At 38.1% G+C, this 23,250-nt stretch overlaps 1 protein-coding gene across 1 annotated transcript in view; it reads right to left on the bottom strand.

The window, feature by feature from the left end:
* Positions 1 to 23,250, bottom strand: part of LOC105499091 (nuclear pore associated protein 1) — a 564,120-nt gene that overhangs the window by 450,534 nt on the left and 90,336 nt on the right. Inside the window, exons 14-15 of the mRNA XM_071099379.1 lie at positions 21,804 to 22,304; positions 17,500 to 17,585 (exon numbers count right to left, since the gene is read on the bottom strand). The gene's annotated coding sequence lies outside the window, so the exon portion shown is untranslated. The remainder of the gene's footprint in view (positions 1 to 17,499; positions 17,586 to 21,803; positions 22,305 to 23,250) is intronic.

Here is a 23,250-nt window from a genome sequence, read left to right as displayed (position 1 = left end):
CATAGTAGATAATATATAAATATGTAATTTGTGTCTAAAGTTAAACAATAACTCCTATAATTTCTAAGATATGATACTTAAAGCCCAACAAAAATAAATAAACATGAATATATTTAACTTTATAAGAATTAAAATCTTCTGGGATTCAAAGTACATCATTAAAAGTAAAAAGATAATGCAAAGAATAGAAGAAAATATTCACAATCACATAGAAGGAAAGGATTTATTATCCATAACATACAAAATATTTTACAACTCAAAATAAAAAGGCAAGTATCACAATCGAAGTGGTAAACTATCTGAATAGTCATGTATCCAGAGATACTATATTCATGTCTAGTAAGCACATGATATGGGGCCTAAGTCTTTTGTCATTAAGAAAATGCAACTCTAAGCAACCATGAGATACACTTCACAAATCTAAAGGGTATATTGCGAAAAAAAGGTAAATTTAAAAAGGCAAAATACTTTGTGAGATTTTGGTGATGTGACACTCTGGAATGTGAAAAAGCATAGAGATAATAAAATGGTATTTACTAGGAGCTTGGAAGAGAGGCAGGTCAAACTGGTGAGGTACAGCAGATTCGCTCTGGGCAGTGAAATTACTCTGGTATCATACAGTAACGATAAATACATTATTGTATTTTACAAATCCTAAATAACTTTGTAATACAAAAAGTGAACTTACAATATACAAATTAAACACCTTATACAGCAGGTAGCAGATAGCACGGGGCTATACACATAAAAGAATTAAATAACACATCAGTGAAATCACCTCACTGAATAGAGGGGGGAAAAGCAGCTGACCCAAGTAACGTAGCAAGTCAGTGGATATTCTGAGTCTAAAGGGTAAAGATTTATCCATAAAATCTTCAGTTGGTAAAGTTCTTTCTCACGGCCATGTACATTTCTAATTCTGAATATGCTTATACAAGTCTTTGGATTATGTGATTAAATAACAGAACCATCTTTATCATTGTTAGCCTGGTAGGCTACACACAAGTAAGCAGGAATAGGGGCGCTGATTCATGTGGTACTGGATTAGATCATGGGGTGCTGGAGCGTTATGAGGAAGGAATTCATGTTTAACTTAAAGATACAGATACATGATAAAACATTTGTGTGCGTGTGTGTGTGTGTGTGTGTGTGTGAATCAGTATACATAGATGTATCTGCTCTGCACACAAGGTCATGAATCAACAGATGCCCCAGGAGCAATGAATATGCCAAGGGCCCGATCTCCATTTCTAATTCAATTTTCCAATAAAATAACTAGGGCTCTGTAAAAAAAAAAAAAAATGGTTAATACCAGGCTTGTGAGGAAATCCACACAATTAGCATAAGCACCTAGTAGTGCCAGAAAAAGTAAAATGCCAAACAGTGCAAACAACTAACGAACCACATAACAACAGCAAAGCTCAGTTATGGTGGTGTTTCAAAACGACAGATGATCCAACTGAAAGAACTTCCAATAGTCAACATTGCAACAATTTAAACAAATAAATGAAGTAGTAGAAGTAAAGAGTAAAATAAATATCCATGTTTGCATACTGACATAAAAATGATTGTATAAATATAACGATTATTGGAGAAGTATAGATATGTCCAGGATGAATGTTCCAGATAACTTTTGGTAGACCTCTGCTCATAAAGCAGAGCATTTCTTTTGTTTTTTGTTTTTCAAGATGGCAGATTGGAGGCTTTGTTAGTGTGCCTCACCTGCTATGAAAGAGCAAAATAGTGTCTAGAGATTCACACTGTGAATTTGTATCCAACAAACACAGGAACTCAACAGAAAAAGTGAAAGAACCTCTGGATACTTTGAAAGGAGCAGGAGGCAGCAACTTGCACTAGTGTCAGATGGGCAACTGAACCTTGAGAGTGCAAAAGGGGGAGACTCTCTCTGTGATACATTCCCACTAGGGAACCAGGCAATCCAGGTCACAGGGAAGCGCCTGAACCCTGCCCAGCGATGGAGCTGACTTAAGAGAGGTGGGGAGCATGAAAGTAAGAGTGCACCTGGATGTGCTGCGTGTGCACTCCCAGACCCCAGCAGCAACAGAAGGAAGATATTCTTGACCCTAATTCATAGAATATCTTGAAGAAATCTGCGAAGTAACCCAGGCAGTAGGCATGCACTGGAAGAAGCCCCCAACTGAGGAAGAAGCTGACCAACTAAGATTTGTATTTGATCTAGTATTGAGCAGAGGATGAACCCCCGAAGGCCCGAACCAAGGGGCATGAAGGAAGCATTCTTGTGCCAGGGTCATGGGACCTGGGTACTGCTGTTTCACATGTCAAATCAAGGGGTGTGGCCTCAGAGCTACTGTTCCAGTTTCAGTCTCCAGTGGGAAGTCTTGTGGCCTGGGGCAGGTTTGTGTTCTGAGCCTAGACTGCCTGGGACTTAGCTGGCTGCTGTGGCTTTTTGCCAGCAGAAGTCTGCATGTGTAAGACCTTCTGTGTCAAGGTCATGGGAACTGACCTGCCACTTTCTACCCATCTCTCCATGTACAGACTCTCATGGAGCAGAGGCTGTTCTCCTCCCTGGAACATTATCCCAGCGGTCAGGGAACTGTCCACCGACCACCATTGCAGCTTCTACTTACACCCACACTTGGAGAGGAAGAGTATGGACTTTCCTGACCCAGCCCACACCTGGCTTTGCCCCTATACCTGTCCTAGTAGCAGAACTGGAACAGGGACTTTTTAGACTTCCATGTCACTTCCCATCAGCTGAATACTTCCCCTGGGTAACAAAGGCTAAGCATAAATCCCAGCACCATGACAGCTGGCTCTCTCCTGCAAGTGCCACCAACTGCCCAAGGTCAACCAACACAGTCCGTTATAACATCTGCTGGCACACTAACATGGTACTGGAATAAATGTAGACATACACACCAGAGGAACAGAAGAGAGACCCCAGAAATGAAGGCAAATACTTACGATTAACTGATTTTCAACAAAGCAGACAAAAACATATACTGAGGAATGAACATCCTATTCAATAAAAGGTGCTAGGAAAATAAGACGGCCACATGCCAAAGAATAAAATTGGATCCTTATCTGTCACCATATATAAAAATTAACTCAAGATGCATTAAAGACTTAAATGTGAGACATGAAACCACAAAGATTCTAGAAGTAAAACTAGGAAAAAATCTTCTGGACATTGGCCTAGGCAAAGAATATTTGACTATGACCCCGAAAGCAACTGTAAGATAAAAAAAAATAAATAAATGGGACTTAACTAAACTGAAAAGCACAGCAAAAGAAATAATCGACAGAGTAAAAAACAACCTACAGAATGGGAGAAAATATTTGGAAACTGTCCATCCAACAAAGGACTAACCCAGAATCTACAAGAAACACAAATCAGCAAGAAAAAATAAATAATCCTATTAAAAACTGGGGGGATGACATGAACAGGCAAAAGATATACAAACGGCCAGTAAACATATGAAAAAAAAAATGCTCAACATCACTAGTCATTAGGGAATGCAAATTAAAACCATAATGCAATACCAACCTTAGCCTAGTCAGAAGGACCATTATGAAAAAGTCAATAAATGATTGATATTGGTGTGGATGAGGTGAAAAGGGAATGCTTATACACCCTTGGCAGGAATGTAAATTCTTACGACCTGTATGGTAAACAGCATGGAGATTTCTCAATGAGCTTTTAAAAGCAGAGCTACCATTCAATCTAGCAATCCCACCACTGGGTACGGGCCCAAATGAAAAGAAGTCATTCTATCAGGCGCCACCTCCAGTCTTCCTGGACCCAGCAATTCAGGGGTTTCAGGTTCGGGACAAGTGCAAGGTTCTCCATAAAGGCAGCGTTGGTGGTGGACCCGACCCCTTGCAGCCCCACGTGGAGGGAGTGGAGGGGCGCGTTCTGCAGCCTGCTGCACAGGAAAAAAGGTAGATTCCACCTGGTGAGTGGAAGGTGCATGTGGCAGCTCTGCTGGGGCTGCGGGAGTACAGGAGAGAGTGGCTGGCTGCCTGGTGCACAAGTGTCTGCGGAGCACAGGCTCAGAAGGCCGGGGCAGAGAGGCAAAGGTGCTGGTCGCAGAAACTTTGGTTCAGGGGCTCAACACGCCCGCCAGGGATGTGGCCCATCATCTGACCTTTGGAAGCAACTTTGTGCTCCTCACTCGGCTTCCTGTTACAAATCGTGGCAACATATTTCAGAGGACTTGGGGGAAAATCGCCCTCTTGGCACCATCAGGTCCATTCTCAGTGGCGTTCTGCCGGGGATGGGAGGAAGTCCCCAAGGATGGTGTGAAGGAGGGGTGCCTGACCTTGGGCTTGGCAGATGGGTGAGCTCCACTTCCCAGTGCCAAAGCCCTTATTGCATCTGCTGTAGACTCCGTGAGACTGGGCACGGTGATCCAAGAGTTCACCCACGTCAGAAATCCTTTCGGTGCTACTGCCCAGTGGAAGACCACAGCCTGCCTTCTTCCTGGGCCTGAGCGAAGTGACACGGCCACTGCCAGGGTGGAGGTCCAGGGAAGACTGTCTCTGGTGTCACTGTGCTCTGCGCCAAGTACGGAGAAATGTTTGTAAGGAGTTGACAACTCCCGAGAAAGCATTTCAGTGGTTACTGGAGGACCTGCACTCTGGAAATGCAGAGAACCCAGGACTGTTACCAGGATTAACTGGGTGACTAACAAGAGAGGGCAGACAGAGCCTGGCTCATTTCGGTACTCTGCATGGGTTAGTTGCCACCATCAGCTGTGATGGGCACATGTGGTGACTGCTTTGTGGCACTCCTGGGCATCGCTCCACTTGGTTTCAGATACCTGTGGAGCTGTTTTGAACACAGGAAAGAAATTCAGGATTGTACCCAGCCCTTAACTGGGGTTTGTTTGGAAGCTCACCATTTGTTTGTAAGTGTGAGTGTATGACCTTTGAGTGTGGGCCCTGGTCTCTTCCTATCCTTTTCACTTTCAACTTCATCTTCCTGATTATCTTGGAAGCCACCTACAGCCTTACTCATCTCAGTCAAAGGTACCCCTAGCTCTCGCCAGCTGTCAACAGTTTCCTTTGCCCATGACTTGCAGAGGTGGGAGGGATTCGTCTCACACTGTGCATGTCCAGGGTACTGGGGCTCTCCCTGATGGGATGTCAGCAAGAGTGGTGGGGGTGCCAACCCTATACCATGCAGCAGCTAGAAGGTTCACAAACCTCCTTTTCTATCTTTTTCTCTTTCCCTCCTTTTAAAGGAGCCAGGTTTAAAACCTGGCTCCTTTGCAGAAGCCTGGCAGGAACTTCATATTCTCATTCTCTTTGGGATTTCAGCTGGTTACTTATTAAGACCTACTTTTGTGAACATTTTAAACAGAGAGGCAAACTATAGCAAGAAAACTTGAGCGCTCAAATGGTTAACTGCAGCTATTACGTGAAGCAGAGTCATCAAAACCTCTCTTTCTTCCTCTGTTTTGTTTTCTGCCTGCTTCAGATTGGCTGTTACTAAGCTGTTGGTGCTGTGATAAGACTCATTATTTACCGACTAACTAGAAAGTAAACACAGGAAACTGGTTTAAAACTGAAGGGAAAAAAAAAGGTAAAAGATGCTTTTTTAAAAACAAAACTGCCATAAAGATAGCTTTACCCAAAGTTTGGTTCACAGCTTTCACAGATTATGTATTGGAGAAAACACAATGTAGCCATGGAAACAGGTTCCAGTTTTGTCAGACGATAACATGTATCCAGCTATTTTTTATAAAATACTGAGTGTGTACTGTTACTTTACGGTTAGAATCCCAAGGTAAAAGCTATGAGACCTTTGCTTGGGTGTGTATACCTGTTTAGACATGTTTGTGTGTATGTACATATGTAGATATGTTTGTGTGTATGCACATACGTAGATATGTTTGCGTGTATGTACACATGTAGATGTTTGTGTGTATGTACATATGTAGACATGTTTGTGTGTATGTACATATGTAGACATGTTTGTGTATGTACATATGTAGACATGTTTGTGCATATGTACATATGTAGACGTGTTTGTGTGTATGTACATATGTAGACATGTTTGTGTGTTATGTCTAGCCTGCTACTAAATTGACTTACAAGTAAATAAGCGCTCATAAATTAATTTGGGAAGCTTTTCAAGTTCACATAAATTTAGTAAACCTTGACAAATAAAACTGGTTTTAAGATTATTGGTGACATAATATTAGAGATATCTTCAAAATGATCAGCATATTTTTTTTAAATTATTATTATACTTTAAGTTGTAGAGTACATGTGCATAACGTGCAGGTTTGTTACATATGTATACTTGTTCCATGTTGGTGTGCTGCACCCATCAACTCGTCATTTACATCAGGTATAACTCCCAATGCAATCCCTCCCCCCTCCCCCCTCCCCATGATAGGCCCCGGTGTGTGATGTTCCCCTTCCTGAGTCCAAGTGATCTCATTGTTCAGTTCCCACCTATGAGTGAGAACATGCGGTGTTTGGTTTTCTGTTCTTGTGATAGTTTGCTAAGAATGATGGTTTCCAGCTGCATCCATGTCCCTACAAAGGACACAAACTCATCCTTTTTGATGGCTGCATAGTATTCCATGGTGTATATGTGCCACATTTTCTTAATCCAATCTGTCACTGATGGACATTTGGGTTGATTCCAAGTCTTTGCTATTGTGAATAGTGCTGCAATAAACATACGTGTGCATGTGTCTTTATAGCAGCATAATTTATAATCCTTTGGGTATACACCCAGTAATGGGATGGCTGGGTCATATGGTACACCTAGTTCTAGATCCTTGAGGAATCGCCATACTGTTTTCCATAATGGTTGAACTAGTTTACAATCCCACCAACAGTGTAAAAGTGTTCAAGAACCACATGATTATCTCAATAGATGCAGAAAAGGCTTTTGACAAAATTCAACAGCCCTTCATGCTAAAAACGCTCAATAAATTCGGTATTGATGGAACGTACCTCAAAATAATAAGAGCTATTTATGACAAACCCACAGCCAATATCATACTGAATGGGCAAAAACTGGAAAAATTCCCTTTGAAAACTGGCACAAGACAGGGATGCCCTCTCTCACCACTCCTATTCAACATAGTGTTGGAAGTTCTGGCTAGCGCAATTAGGCAAGAGAAAGAAATCAAGGGTATTCAGTTAGGAAAAGAAGAAGTCAAATTGTCCCTGTTTGCAGATGACATGATTGTATATTTAGAAAACCCCATTGTCTCAGCCCAAAATCTTCTTAAGCTGATAAGCAACTTCAGCAAAGTCTCAGGATACAAAATTAATGTGCAAAAATCACAAGCATTCTTATACACCAGTAACAGACAAACAGAGAGCCAAATCAGGAATGAACTTCCATTCACAATTGCTTCAAAGAGAATAAAATACCTAGGAATCCAACTTACAAGGGATGTAAAGGACCTCTTCAAGGAGAACTATAAACCACTGCTCAGTGAAATAAAAGAGGACACAAACAAATGAAAGAACATACCATGCTCATGGATAGGAAGAATCAATATCGTGAAAATGGCCATACTGCCCAAGGTAATTTATAGATTCAATGCCATCCCCATCAAACTACCGATGAGTTTCTTCACAGAATTGGAAAAAACTGCTTTAAAGTTCATATGGAACCAAAAAAGAGCCCGCCTCTCCAAGACAATCCTAAGTCAAAAGAACAAAGCTGGAGGCATCACGCTACCTGACTTCAAACTATACTACAAGGCTACAGTAACCAAAACAGCATGGTACTGGTACCAAAACAGAGACATAGACCAATGCAACAGAACAGAGTCCTCAGAAATAATACCACACATCTACAGCCATCTGATCTTTGACAAACCTGAGAGAAACAAGAAATGGGGAAAGGATTCCCTATTTAATAAATGGTGCTGGGAAAATTGGCTAGCCATAAGTAGAAAGCTGAAACTGGATCCTTTCCTTACTCCTTATATGAAAATTAATTCAAGATGGATTAGAGACTTAAATGTTAGACCTAATACCATAAAAATCCTAGAGGAAAACCTAGGTAGTACCATTCAGGACATAGGCATCGGCAAAGACTTCATGACTAAAACACCAAAAGCAACGGCAACAAAAGCCAAAATTGAAAAATGGGATCTCATTCAACTAAAGAGCTTCTGCACAGCAAAAGAAACTACCATCAGAGTGAACAGGCAACCTACAGAATGGGGGAAAATTTTTGCAATCTACTCATCTGACAAAGGGTAATATCCAGAAAATACAAAGAACTCAAACAAATTTACAAGAAAAAAAAAAAACAAAAAAAAAAAACAACCCCATCAAAAAGTGGGCAAAGGATATGAACAGACATTTCTCAAAAGAAGACATTCATACAGCCAACAGACACATGAAAAAATGCTCATCATCACTGGCCATCAGAGAAATGCAAATCAAAACCACAATGAGATACCATCTCACACCAGTTAGAATGGCGATCATTAAAAAGTCAGGAAACAACAGATCAGCATATTTTTATCTGAGTTTACTGAACAAAGGGTTTTGTATTTATCTCTGTCTACACATTAAGGTGTCAGGATATGACATAAAGGCTATAAGACCATAAACCCAGTCAAAAACAGAATAATTTTTGTTTGTGTGATTTTATAGATCAGTTAGACTAATTTAATATTACTAGTTCAATGAAAACAGTTAAATCTTCTGTGCTATTAACAAAATGCACATATATTGAACTTTAAGGTTCCTACTTAGGTAAAACACCTTATGTCCACAGACTTTAAAAATGGGTAATAGGGACATAACTAAATAATTAATACTTTTGGGTAATATCCCAGTTTTCAAAAGTACTCTAGGTAAACTGTTAAAATGGAAAAAACTGAGTACACGTCAATGAGATCAATGCTTCTATGTGAAATTTTTGTATAATTTACAATCTTAAAATCATTTTGGATGCTTACTGGATGTCTTGGTCAATTCCAATTAAGAAAGGATTATTATATAGAGAAAACTGTTCTAAAAATTGTGAAATGTTTCTCATCTATACAATACTAATATCTGATAGTTCAGGATTTCTTTTTTCCTAGGTTTCTATAAAATGTGCCAAACAAGAGGTGTCCTTATTGAGAAAAAGAATTGTTTTGTCTAATTCAAACGTTTTTTAAAACTTGATTCAAATTACGAGTTTGAAAAGGTTATTTATGAAACAAACTAGAAAGGAAGCAGTAAATGGTGAAGAGAGATGTGAAGAAAGATATAGACAAGAACATGTAGTTTTGGTAAGGAAGGTTATCAAGAAAAAAGAGTAATTTTATACGAGAAAGAATCTTGCACGGTAAATTATTCTCCTAAAGGAAAATGACTGGTTATTTAAGAAACAGGTTCTTATTACAAGGTTAATCTAGAAAAAGAAAATCGAAAAAAATTTTAAAAAGGAACAGGTACCATAGGACAAGTATACAGTCCAACCATGTGACAGATGGTCTGTGTAAGTCATGATAAGGCTCGTGAAGGGGAATTTATAAAAGGAATTTTGTATGTAATGAAGTTAGGTATAATTCAAAAGGAATTGTTTATAATAGTCTTTCTAAAGAATGGTCCCCTATATTAAACCAATATTTTCTTAAGGTGTCAATTTGCTCTTAATAAAATGACAAGAAATTTTGATTTTCTATTCCATAATTGATTTCTTTGGAAAACTTCTGAGATTCATATCTCAAATGTTCAATTGTTGTCTTGCTGCTATCAGCTTTTTCTCCCTTTGACGTGGCCTGGGATAACTCTATCCTTCAGCTTCCTGTCAGCTCCTGTAACTTTTCTTAGTTCTAAATGTTGTGGCCTGATGCTGAAATATTTTATCTTAGAGGTCTATAAAAGCAGTGTTTTCCTCCAGGATAACTTGATTCTATACTCTTGGCGTTTTTTGTGTGTGTGTGTGTCTAAATTTTCACTGTCATCAGGAAACTTATCATGCAGCTACTAAGAGTCATCTATTCCCTAGTTCTACTCATAACCGTTACACACTCTTCCTGTGTTTGACTAAATTCAAGCACTTTTTATTATAAGTTGTACTTCCAGATCATCTCAACGGGCTTTCCCCTAAGGAGAGGCAGTCGCACTAAAAAGGGTTTTCCTTTGACTTTTTGGTAACTGCCTTAAGAAACAAGATTTTACATTTCATCAAGATAGTTCCTACGTTACCTTTATAAAGTGTTTAATTGGTTTTTAAAAACCTATGAAATTTGAAAGGAGTAAGGTATTTACACATGTGTAACTTTCTGTATTGCCTTTAAAGTCTTTCAATGATCACTTTGGTTAAATGAATTACTATTGTTTTACAAGGACCTGTAGTTTGCTTTTGATCAAATATTTTAAGCTTTCTAACATCTTTGACAGACATCTCCAAAATTGAATTCTAAATTAAGTCTCTGACTTATTGCTGGGGCTTATCAAAGCTAAAAAAAATTAATCACTGTGAAGTGTATCACCACCTCCAACACCCTGAAAAAGTTCTTATCAGGTGCTATTAACTAATCTTTGTGGTGTTAAGGTACAAGGAATTGACTCCTGGATACATGTAGCTCCTCTAAAGAAGACAGACTCCTGCCAGCATCTAATATCAACCTCAAGTTAACCAATCTCCAAATCTCCAAATTGAAGAGTGTCTGCCTTTCCTGGCCATCCTGACTGAAACTCCCACATTTTTCCTTGGTTTAGATAAAATATAAATTATCTATTTTATTTCACCTAAGATTTATCCCTTTAAAATAAAAATTTGGAACTGCCTGGTTAAAAACTGTTTGGGGCAGGGAACAGGGAATCAAGAGACTGATGATCTAAAATGAAAAAGAAAAACTTAAAAACTGACAAAAGAAGAATCCATATAACTTCACCAGATCTGCTTCTCTATGTCTGTGTATTTATATGCTTCATATAATTAATATTTTGATAACAAACTATATAAAAGAGCTCTAATTAATTGGCATATTTATGCACTTAAATCAAATATTTTATCAAAAAAATTAACTACAATGCTTTGTAGTTCACATGACTCTAATGATCTTTGAATAATAAAGATAGCTCTAAAGATTACTGGTACAATAACATTATTTCTTCAACATTTAGACATTTGTTCTAAATTAGGCAGGTCAGATATTCTCTTTGCTCTTTTAAGGTTATAAATATCTGTGACTTTCTGTAATTGTCCAACCTGCCTGCATTAGAGCCAGTAGCTTCCAGGTAAAGCCTGGGGACATGCTGAGTTAGCCATGCCCCCTAGGTATGTTGGATAGTGTCAGACATTATCTTCATTTCTGTCCTGTGTCCTAGGCTCTGCACTTGATATGAAATTAAAACTGCTTTCACTAAAAATAAAAGTTGTGAAGATTTAACACTGTAACACGTGTAACCGATACTACTGAGAAAACATTTACATTCAAGGCATATAAAAATTATAAAATGTCTTTTTATAAAAAATTATAGAAAGACCTAAAGATATGATTTTTGTTTTAAAAAGTAACCTTGTCTAAATTAGAGGTTTTAAAAATTGTCTTAAGTTAAAAAAATAATAGGACAAAAACGTAAGGTTTAAGCAAATTATAAAGGTTTGTAGAAGATTGGTCTTGTAAAGAAAGTTCTGTGTGTGAGTGTGAGTAGCTTGCCAAAACTTGAAGCGGGTTAGTTTTTCTACAGAATGATTAAGGTAAAAATCACAATGACACAGGCCCAGAATCTGCACGCTAATGTGTGATAAACAGAGTTTTCATTGAGCATTAATCAGTTGTTTAGTAGGAAGTTGTAAACAGTTAGAGTCAAACGGATTTAGATTTGATAGTTTTGTTTATAAGGTTTTATGTAAAAATTGGGTTTGACATTAATAAAACACTAATACAAAGGTGAAATTTGGTCTTCTCTTTAAACAAGATTTCTGTATACTACTGAGAGTTAATAAAGTATTTTTATTTGTCTTATAAACTGAAAAAAGTAGGGGAGAGAGAAGATACAGATTCGGATGGCCTCATGCTGACTTTATTTGGTCCTGCTGTTGGGAGAGCAGAGTCTCCTCTTTACCAATGAATACAGGCTTTTGCCTTTTTAAATTTTTGAGCTATCATTTTGGCTAAGCAAATGATTTGTGGTTATCTGGGATTCTATTTGGTGATATGAAGTGTTTTAAGCCTTTAACATTCGCAAACTTTGAAAAATACAATTATAAACTAAGAATTTTTCTTTTAACTCATTAGTCTTTTAAGTATTAGGTCCCCTGAAGTCCAAAAGAGACTTATTTCGGTTATTTGGTATATTAACCTACAGAAAACATTGTCAAATACAAAATTATGTTTAACTTTCTTTGGGTTATATTTATATAAATATGTTATCAGGATGTATTCCAAAATTATATGGTTCCTATAATTCTAATATGTCTTCATATATGTTATCACTAATAATTATGTTTATTATGTTAAATTGTTATGTGCCACAGAAATGACCAGATTTCTTTGTCGATTGTGTCTTTAACAATGGCCTCATTGGACACAGTGGCTCACGCCTGTAATGTCCTCACTGGGCACAGTGGTTCGTGCCTGTAATACTAGAACTTTAGGAGACTAAGATGGGAGGATTGCTTCAGCTCAGCTATTTGAGATCAGCGTGAGCAAGATAGTGAGACCTTATCTCTACAAAAAAATGAAAAAATTAGCTGTATGTGGTAGCACTTGCCTGTGGTCCCAGCTCATCTGGAGGCTGAATAGGATCGCTTGATCCCATGAAGGTGAGGCTACAGTGAGCCATAATGGTGCCACTGCACTCCAGCCTGGGTGGCTTGAGACCCTGTCTCAAAAAAATCAAAGTAAAATTAATAAAACAGTGGCTGTCCTGAGATAATTGTCATCCACAGATTACTGTGGTTCTTTTTCTGTAAACTATTCAAAAGGTGTTTGTTCTTTGAAATGTTCTCGTGAATACAGGTTTCTCATAACTAAAGACTGAGGCATTGAAACAGGAAAAAAGCAAAACAAACTTCTAGGACTCTCATAGACAGCTGTATGTTTATGAGGACTGCTGGCTCAAGGTCAGACAAAGTTAACTTCATGGACTGAACTAATAGAAGACCAAAATAATCCTTTTATGACTTGTTGCTTGAAAAGTTTCTGAGCCTTTTTGTCATTTCTCAGAGTCAAGAGAACATTTTTCTTTTCAGCTATTTACAGCTTGTCAGGACTGAGTAAAGCCTATTCCTGTGAGCAAAAGTTGAAATATATTTCATATTCTCCACTTGATTTCTCCAGAATTTGAAAACTATTTATGAGGTATCCATACTATGGAGATATAGTTATTTACCTAAGTACAATAAGAATCTGATTTCTTTTGTAACAGAACACAACTGGAGACACAGATTATTTTACCAAAGATATGGTTATTTTACCAGTGGAATGGCCTACCTTCAAATACAAACAGACAGGCTTGAGGAATTAAAGTTGACCAATAGAGATGATAAAAGCCCCTTGAAGAAACTGGCCTCCTAACTATCTACACAGGCCTTGCACAGGGTTCCTGACCTGTAATAAGTAAAACCTGTCACATTCTGACAGGCCTATGATTCCCAAATTATCTTGGGAGCTGAAGAAGAGAGAAATTCAACCAACGTGTACGAGTATTTGCAGGCACAGATACATCCCTTCAAGGCTTTAAAAAAGTTCAATCCGAGATTCCTTAGGGAACAAAGTTCCAGCAAATCCAGTTTAGAAAGAGCTAATATGGGAAATAATTAATCTGGCTGAACTTTACACAAATAATCAGGCTAACTATAATAATACCAAAACTTATTTTGCAAAGAAATGTGTCCTACTATGATATGTCTTAAATAAAAATGAAAACTAAGGAGCGAAACATTATATTTCAGAAAAATACTTTAGCACACTTGTTGTTAGATTCTGGTCTTGTCCATTGTTTTTGAGCTTTTTATTATTTTCTGCACTTTGGACTGAATCCTGAAATCTCTCAGAGCTAAAGTCCTCAAACTAATACATCCACATTTTTCTCCACTTTTCTGACCTGGACTCAATGAAATGGCTACGAATTTCTTCCGGAGGCCCTGCATGCTGAAGCTTATCCCTGGAGATACAGATAAAAAATACGTGAGATCGTCATCGCTATCCTCCTTTGCAACTTAAAAATGCTTTGAATCTGACATTTGGATACATTGTGCCTAAAATCAATCTTTGTTATTATTTTCTATTTCCGTACAAATCCCTGTTGTTGAAAATATTTTTTGCCTTAATCACATAAGGGAGCCTCCTTCATTTGCAGTGACACCTCCTGAAATGAAACACAGCTAGGATATATTCAGAGAACACGGTGAAACCCCGTCTCTACTAAAAATACAAAAAATGAGCCGGGCGTGGTGGCGGGCTCCTATGGTCCCAGCTACTCAGCAGGCTGAGGCAGAAGAATGGTATGAACCAGGGAGGCGGAGCTTGCAGTGAGCCGAGATCATGTCACTGCACTTCAGCCTGGGAGAGTGAGATTCTGTGTCAAAAAATAAAAAATAAAAAATAAATGATAAAATAAATAGATGCATACATACCAGACAGCACCAGGTGACCAGTTACAGAAACAAGGATTAAAATTGTCACTAGTATTTCCTATCTACTTTGTTAAGAATATATTTTCATGTTATATATGAATATATTAGGCAAATAACGTTTTTATTTCTCTCTTCTTCTTTTATCACAAAACACAAGAATGTGTTAACTTGATACTAACAGTTAAGTGTTAGCAATTTAACATACTTGTATTGAAGTTATGGGGTATCAGGAAAAGAGTAAACATCACCCACAAACTTCCACTGCTCTTAAGACAAATAGTATAGTGTGTTTTGGTTGCACAGAGGATTGCTGCATCATGTTAGGTAGAACTATTGCCTTGTTATTGTCTGTATCTAAAGATTAGTTATGGCTTAAAGTGATACATTTAGGTGCCAACTAGAAAGGTGCTGGACTTGTCATGGTTAATTTAAGACGCTGACTGGATTAAAGAATAGCTAGAGAATTGGTAAAGCATACTTCTGGGTGTGTCTGCCAGGGTGTTTCCAGAGGAGGTTGGTATGAGTCAGGGAATTTAGTGGGAAAAACCCACCCTCAATGAGGGAAGGCAGCATACAATCTCCTTGGGGACCAAATAGAACCAAAAACGAAAAAATTTTTAAAAGTTTTCCTGTCTCTCTCCAGGAGAAAGTATGCTCCTTTTCCTGTCCTTGGAAAATACAACTCCATGATCTATGACCTTGAAACTCCAGAACTTATACCAGTAAGTGTCCTGGATTCTCAGGCCATTGGTCCCAAACTGAGAATTACACCAAGAGCTTCCCTGGTTCTGAAGATTTCAGCTTTGGACTGAGCCATCACGCTACAGCATCCAAGGTCCTTAAACTCGCAGATGGCTGTCTTGGGAATTCTCCGACTCTACAATGTTACACGAGTAAATCCCCAAACAAAATGCCATTCATCTAACTATTTTCTATCTATCAACTCTCCATCTACGCATCTATCTACCTACCTACCTACCTATCTACCTCCCTGTAGAAAAAAAAAAAAAATTGACAAATACACCCATAAAGACTTTAGACAAATGGCGCAATAGCATGTCTTTCTCTATTCCTCCTCAATCACCCCTGCTGCTTATGAGTGTGTGGCCTGCAGAGCCCTTCTATTTCATTGGTACTTCAAGGAATGCTGGCCTCTTCTTACTGGGATTGGTTAGTAATACATTACTAACGCCATTATACACATTGTGTTGAGTTGCCTCCTCTGTATTTCACTTGACGAACACACATGGACCTCACTTTTCTCCCACTCAGCACTCTCCTAAAGAGTGGTTAACTTGGTAGAAATAAACTAGACACAGGTCAGACAGGATCCACAGGGTGTCTCACAGTATAAACAAGTACTCTCTGAGAAAGATACCCGGATGTAAGCTGGACAGTTCGGTTTTAGGCCATCGATCAGGATAAGCAAGCATCCCATGAAAGGCAGAGCCAGTACCAAACCCTGAGTCGTACTGGGCAAGGTTATAGGTTATAGCCACCGTCCAGAGAGGCCTTAGAGCAAACAGAAGTAAAAATAAAATACATGCTGTGTGATAATTTTACAAACTATAGTTCCAGGAATCCTTGAGAGGGAAAGTAAAAATGGCAAAGCATTATTTGAAAGTTTGCACTGGAGTCGTAGCTCTCCAAAGATAAAGAAAATTTCAGGCCTGGTGCAGTGGCTCACACCTGTAATCCCAGCACTTTGGGAGGCCAAGGCAGGTGGGCCATGAGGTCAGGAGATCGAGACCATCCTGTCTAACACGGTGAAACCCCGTTTTTACCAAAACCAAAAAAATTAGCCGGGCGTGGTGGCAGGCACCTGCAGTCCCAGCTACTCGGGAGGTTGAGGCAGGAGAGTGGCATGAACCTGGGAGGTGGAGGTTTCAGTGAGCTGAGATCACACCACTGCACTCTAGCCTGGGTGACCGAGTGAGACTCCAACTCTATCTAGAGGATTTGAGCCCTAATAATAGAAATGTAAACAATGATCTCTGTAACTTATTTATGTATTAATTTAATTAATTTATTTAATGGGGATTCACTATGTTGCCCAGGCTGGAGTGCATGGTTATTCACTGGCACAATCATAGCACACTACATAGACTCAGACTCCTGGTATCACATGATCATCCTAACAACCCTCCCTAGCAGCTGGGACTGACTACAGGGGTGTGCCACCACTCTTGCACAGATACGATTTTTAAATCAAGAAAGTTGCATTTTTTTTTCTTCTTTCCCATAGTCATTCTAATCATGTGAAGAATGATCATACAAATCATTTTATGATTAGTAACTGAAGACGTAGATGCATTATGGTTTCCATACAATCTTTTATACTGTCCACTTGTTACTTGGATCAACTTGAGTTTTGGATACTTGAGAAGAAGAATGGACTTTAGTGTTCCCTAAAGAATAGAGTGAGTAAAATAGAAACTCATCTCATTTATATTTTCTAATGTTATTGCATTTGTACCATGAGTTTTAGGTTCCATGAAAGCTTAATTAAGTTAACAGGAAGACCTGATCTCAAATATATGAGCCATGTCTACACTTCTATTTATTTTGAAATAATTTTAGATTTATAGAGAGTTGCTAAAATCCTACAAAATTTGGATATACCCTTCAATTTCCTGCAACATTAATATCATACACATAACCATAGACTATCTGTGAAAACTCACAAACTGACAAAGGCACAAAACTATTAACTAAAGTAATGACTGTCTTCATATTTTACCAGGTTTTCCACTAATGCCATTTTTCCTTTTTTTGGATCTAATCAAGGATAACATACTATGTTTACCATCAAGTGTATTATTGTTTATTGCAGCATAGCCAATTACCTCATAGCTTAGTGGCTCAAAAGCACACACAAATTACTCACAGTTTCTCTGGGTCAGGAATCTAGATGTAGATGACTGCAAAGGTTGAGGTCTCACCTGAAGAATCAGCTGGGGAGGAATCATCTTCTAAGTTCATGTGATTGACCAGGTTGAGAAGATTACACTGATGAATTATTCCAAACCTTTAAAATAACAACAGTAATTTTTTACTAACTGTTCTCCAAAAAAATAAAATAACAGAGAAGACATCAGTGTGCAGTGTGTCCTATGAGGCAGTTTTCTCTAAGGTAACAACCAGACAAAGACAATCCAAAAAATGAAAACTATAAACTAATATGCTTTACCGATAGCTAGGCAATAATTCTCAAGTAAACAGTTTCAACACAAATCAGGATTGTAAAACAGAATTAAACACTAATTTATTTATTTACTCAGAATCATAAGTTTGGTAAAACATATAAAAAGAATTAGTGTAATAACTATATTAATATAACAACAAAATTTTCATTATCACATCTAAAAATATGGAATAAGCACTTTCCAATTCAAAAACCCACTCACAGTAAAAACACTAAGCTAATTTTGCATAAAGGGAATGTTCTTCCCTAAACCAGGCACCTATGAAAAATTCACATGACAACACATGGTATCAAGTAGGTCTCAGTAATATTCCCAAAATTACAAACACAAAAGGTTACCTATTCCCACTAATTCAACTAAACATTATGCTTGAGGACATAATTTATAAAAGTAGGATAGAAAAACAAATATAAGACTTCCAAATTGAAAGGGAAGAAGTCAAACAATCTGTTGGCCAGTGACATAACCTAATATATAGAAAATCCTAAAATATTCACTAAAATAACATTGAAACAAAAACAAAATTCAGTATGCATGATCAATGTAATAAATTGCATTCTTATACAATACAAACTAATCAAATAATGACTCTCAAAATAATTTCATGTAACATGGCATCAAAAAGAAAATATATTTGAAAATAACATAATAACTGCAAGATATATATACGAAAATTACAAATAATATTGAAGTCTTAAAGAAATCCTAAATAAATGAATACAAGAATTAGTGTAATATACTATATAAACTAGATTTTCATTGATCAGAAACCTATTAAGTATTAACCAGGATGCTTATACTTTCTAAATACATCTTCAGAATCAATACAAGCCCTACTAAAATTCTAATTTTTTTTCATTTTTAGCAGTTCTTGGACCACTGATTCTAAAACACACAGAAAAATGCAACTGATCCAGAACAGCCCAAAGAATGTTAAATGTTTTTTACAGAAACTCAAATGATGTTTATAGAAAGTCTGCCCATAGGGAAATGGGGCATAATTTCCTACTTTCTATGTATGCGCTGGGCATAGTGATGTTTTTTCCAAAAGGTACAACATGAAAAGCGGAATAATATTAATTTTATAGTGAAGAAAACTGAGCTACACTGCCTCATCCATGTGATCAAATAACATTAACCATGATAAAGCAGCTGGGTACAGCGGCTCACACCTGTAATCCCAGCACTTTGGGAGCCTGAGGTGAGAGGATCTCTTGGGGCCAGGGCTTAGAGACCAGCCTGGGCAATGTCTTGAGATTCTGCCTCCATAAAAGTAAAAGTAAAATGAAATCACCCAGATGTGGTGGCACATGCCTGCAGTCCCATCTACTCAAGAAGCTGAGGTGGAAGATCATTCCAGCCGAAGAGTTCGAGGCTGCAGTGAGCTTTGTTCACGCCACTGCCCGCCAACCTGAGGAACAGAGTGAGATCCATCTCAAAAAAAAGTGATAGAGCATGTTGATACTATGTACTCTTGTCACAGTATCATGAGAATAAAACCTTCCCTCTGTGGTTTTCCTCTGCTAAATCCACACCGGCCATCCAGTCATTAGGAAAACACCAGAGACATCCCAAAGGAGGGATTTCAATGACATCAGAAATAGGAAACATCTGAGAAACTGGCACAAGATACTTAAATGTCATGTGGTGTCCTGGGCGGAATCCTGGAACAGAATATGGATGTTACATGAAAACAGAACATCTGGTTAATTGTGAATGTTGGTGAATGATAATGTATAATATTGGTTCACCAACTGCAACAAGTGTTTCAAATGAATGTAAGAATTTATAAAAGGGAAATTATGTGTTGAGTATATATAAACTCTCAGTATGTACTTCCAACTATTCTGTAAATCCAAAAGTATTGTAAAAAAGATTTTAAAAAAACAAATAAATAGCCCGGGCGATGTGGCTCATGCCTGTAATCCCAACACTTTGGGAGGCTGAGGCGGGTGGATCACGAGGTCAAGACCATCCTGGCCAACATGGGGAACCCCGTCTCTACTAAAAACACAAACATGAACCGGGCGTGGTGGCGGGCGGCTGTAGTCCCAGCTCATCGGGAGGCTGAGGCAGGAGAATCGCTTGAACCCGGGAAGTGGAGCTTGCAGTGAGCCAAGATTGTGCCACTGCACTCCAGCTTGGCAACAGTGGGAGATTCCATCTCAAACAAAACCCAAAAAACCAAAAAAACAAAACAAGCAAACAAAACAAAGAAATAAAACATATATATTTTTAAAATTATACTATTGAGCTTACTAAGCAGAACACTGTCGATCTTCTAGTGTCCCAGGTGCTCACTTCCCTATTCCTACCCTTTTTGTTACCCTGGTGAACATTACTATTATTTTTAATTTTCCTTTTTCCATTTGCAAACTTTTCTTTCTTAGTTTTGGTCTCTAAATCTGTATTTGTAAATAATGTCCTGTTCGCTGTTTCTTGTCTTCACAAATAGACAATTACATGTCTCTATCTATATGGCTCAGTAAAATCATGAGAAACATTCAGAGAAATCCAGATTCTGATACATTTTACAAATTATGTGACCTGTTTTCTCACAAAGGCCAAGATCAGCAAAGTAAGTGAGGACTGAGAACCTGTCTCAGATTAACAAAGACCTGATGTTGGCAGGTGAGCGCTGAGATGGTGTGCAATGATCCTCACAGCTTGGTGTACATAACCCAATATTCTAATCCTTTCCTTTTGACTTTGGGGAGAAACCGAGACTTGCTTTGATACATCAGAAAACTACAACATGATAGGACGTCACTTGAATAATCATGTTACCTAAGATTATGATACCTGTCTTGCTGCAGGCTCTTTCCCATGGTGGCTTTGATGACACATTCTGCCATGGGAGAGAAGCCAACATAGGAAATAACTGAATGCAGCCTCTGGCCACAGACAGCAAAAAACTGAGGCTCCCGTTCCAGTATCCTGCCCTAGAGGTTGCAATTTATATTTACAACTAATCTAAGCTCCTTTCATATAAAAATATACTGCTTCAGAAGTAGTGTAACCATCTTATAATGGTTCTAACTATTTCTTCCTTTTTCCTGTATTTTTCTTTTGTCGCTCTTTTCCTGTCTTTCATTTTACTTATATGTGTGTATAAATATCTTATACTTACAAAAATATAATTAAATAAATTGCTTTTTTTTTTTTTTTTTTTTGAAACAGAGTCTTGCTCTATCACCCAGGCTGGGGTGTAGTAGTGCATTCTACGCTCACTGCAACCTCTGCCTCCCGCATTCAACGATTTTCCTGCCTCAGCCTCCTGAGCAGCTGGGATTACAGATGTGTGTCACAACGTCCAGCTAAATTTTGTATTTTTTTTAGTAGAGATGGGGTTTCACCATGTTGGCAAGGCTGGTCTCAAACTCCCCACCTCAGGTGATCCACCCACCTGGGCCTCCCAAACTGCTGTGATTGCAAGCCTGAACCACCGACCCAGCCTTGCTACTATTTTATTGAAAGGCACCTGTCTGCTATTGAATATAATTATTTTAAATAAGCTGTTATATGTAAGATCAACTAAGAACATGAAAATTATAAGCTTTTTTTAACTAATAAAAAAGTATGAAAAAAGTCTGAGATGCTAAGAAAGAATATTGAATTATATGAAATGCTGAATAAAAACCACAAAAAAAGGAAAATGAATGGAAGACAAAATTGGAAACAGGGGCAGCGCAAAAAAGAGAAGACAGTAACAAACATGCTGAATATTCATCCAACTGTATCAATAATCACTTTGAAAAAGTGTCAAAACCGAATTCAGAACAATCATAATCAGAATATCAAGATACGTGTGAGTTAATTTAGGAATTAATTTCAATATTGCTTTCATTTGTATATGAATAAAACGTAAATTTAAAACTCTAGACGAACTTTTTCAGTAAGTGTAAATAAGTCTATTATGTGTATAAGAGTTTAGATAGAGATATTATTATTTGAGATCCTACTTAAGTCTTTGATTCATTGACATGCTGTGGATGTCCCCAACAAGACTACTACAGACATTACATATTCACCAATCTGACCTTCCCTTTAGTGATACAAAGGCCAGCTCGCTTGTCCATTTTTCTCTGTGAGTCTGGTGCACGTTGTTCCTTACTCAGCATCACACTGACAATTACATCCATATAGGCGGTGGTACAGTAATGATGGAGTAACTGCAGGAAGAATGAAACAAAATGTTGTGGTAAAACTTATGGGGATTGGACATGGCTTATCACATTTAAAAATGGATGATTCATCTGGAAGGATGGATTGCAAGACAGTGCACATCAAACAATGAAGGACAGTGACATCCGAGAGAGGCAAAACAATGAGGGTTTACTGTTGCTTCAGGTTACTGCTTGGGGAGAGTTTCCAGGCTGTGGTGTGACACGGACTCTGGAAGACAGTCGGAGTTGAGAAGATGGAACTGACTGGAGAAAGAGGTGGCTGAATTTCATGAGGCGGGAGCACTCAGGCCAATACCCATGCAGGCTGGAATGTGGTGCCATCATTACTCCACTCAGACATGGTTCACAGGAGTACTGGAGCAGTACAGAAACAAAAAGCAAAGATACAAAGAAAAGTAATTTAATGAGGATTTTTGCATCGATGTTCATCAGGGATATTGGTCTAAAATTCTCTTTTTTTGTTGTGTCTCTGCCAGGCTTTGGTATTAGGATGATGTTGGCCTCATAAAATGAGTTAGGGAGGATTCCCTCTTTTTCTATTGATTGGAATAGTTTCAGAAGGAATGGTACCAACTCCTCCTTGTACCTCTGGTAGAATTCAGCTGTGAATCCATCTGGTCCTGGACTTTTTTTGGTTGGTAGGCTATTAATTATTGCCTCAATTTCAGAGCCTGCTATTGGTCTATTCAGGGATTCAACTTCTTCCTGGTTTAGTCTTGGAAGAGTGTAAGTGTCCAGGAAATTATCCATTTCTTCTAGATTTTTCAGTTTATTTGCATAGAGGTGTTTATAGTATTCTCCGATGGTAGTTTGTATTTCTGTGGAGTCGGTGGTGATATCTCCTTTATCATTTTTAATTGCGTCAATTTGATTCTTCTCTCTTTTCTTCTTTATTAGTCTTGCTACTGGTCCGTCAATTTTGTTGATCTTTTCAAAAAACCAACTCCTGGATTCATTGATTTTTTGGAGGGTTTTTTGTGTTTCTATCTCCTTCAGTTCTGCTCTGATCTTAGTTATTTCTTGCCTTCTGCTAGCTTTCGAATGTGTTTGCTCTTGCTTCTCTAGTTCTTTAAATTGCGATGTTAGAGTGTCAATTTTAGATCTTTCCTGCTTTCTCTTGTGGGCATTTAGTGCTATAAATTTCCCTCTACACACTGCTTTAAATGTGTCCCAGAGATTCTGGTATGTTGTATCTTCGTTCTCATTGGTTTCAAAGAACATCTTTATTTCTGCCTTCATTTATTTTGCCAATAAAGTACTGGCAAACCGGATTCAGCAGCACATCAAAAAGCTTATCCAC

This window comes from Macaca nemestrina, chromosome 7 (assembly GCF_043159975.1).
Source record: "Macaca nemestrina isolate mMacNem1 chromosome 7, mMacNem.hap1, whole genome shotgun sequence".
NCBI lineage: Eukaryota > Metazoa > Chordata > Mammalia > Primates > Cercopithecidae > Macaca > Macaca nemestrina.
This window is presented reverse-complemented; position numbering and strand designations above follow the sequence as displayed.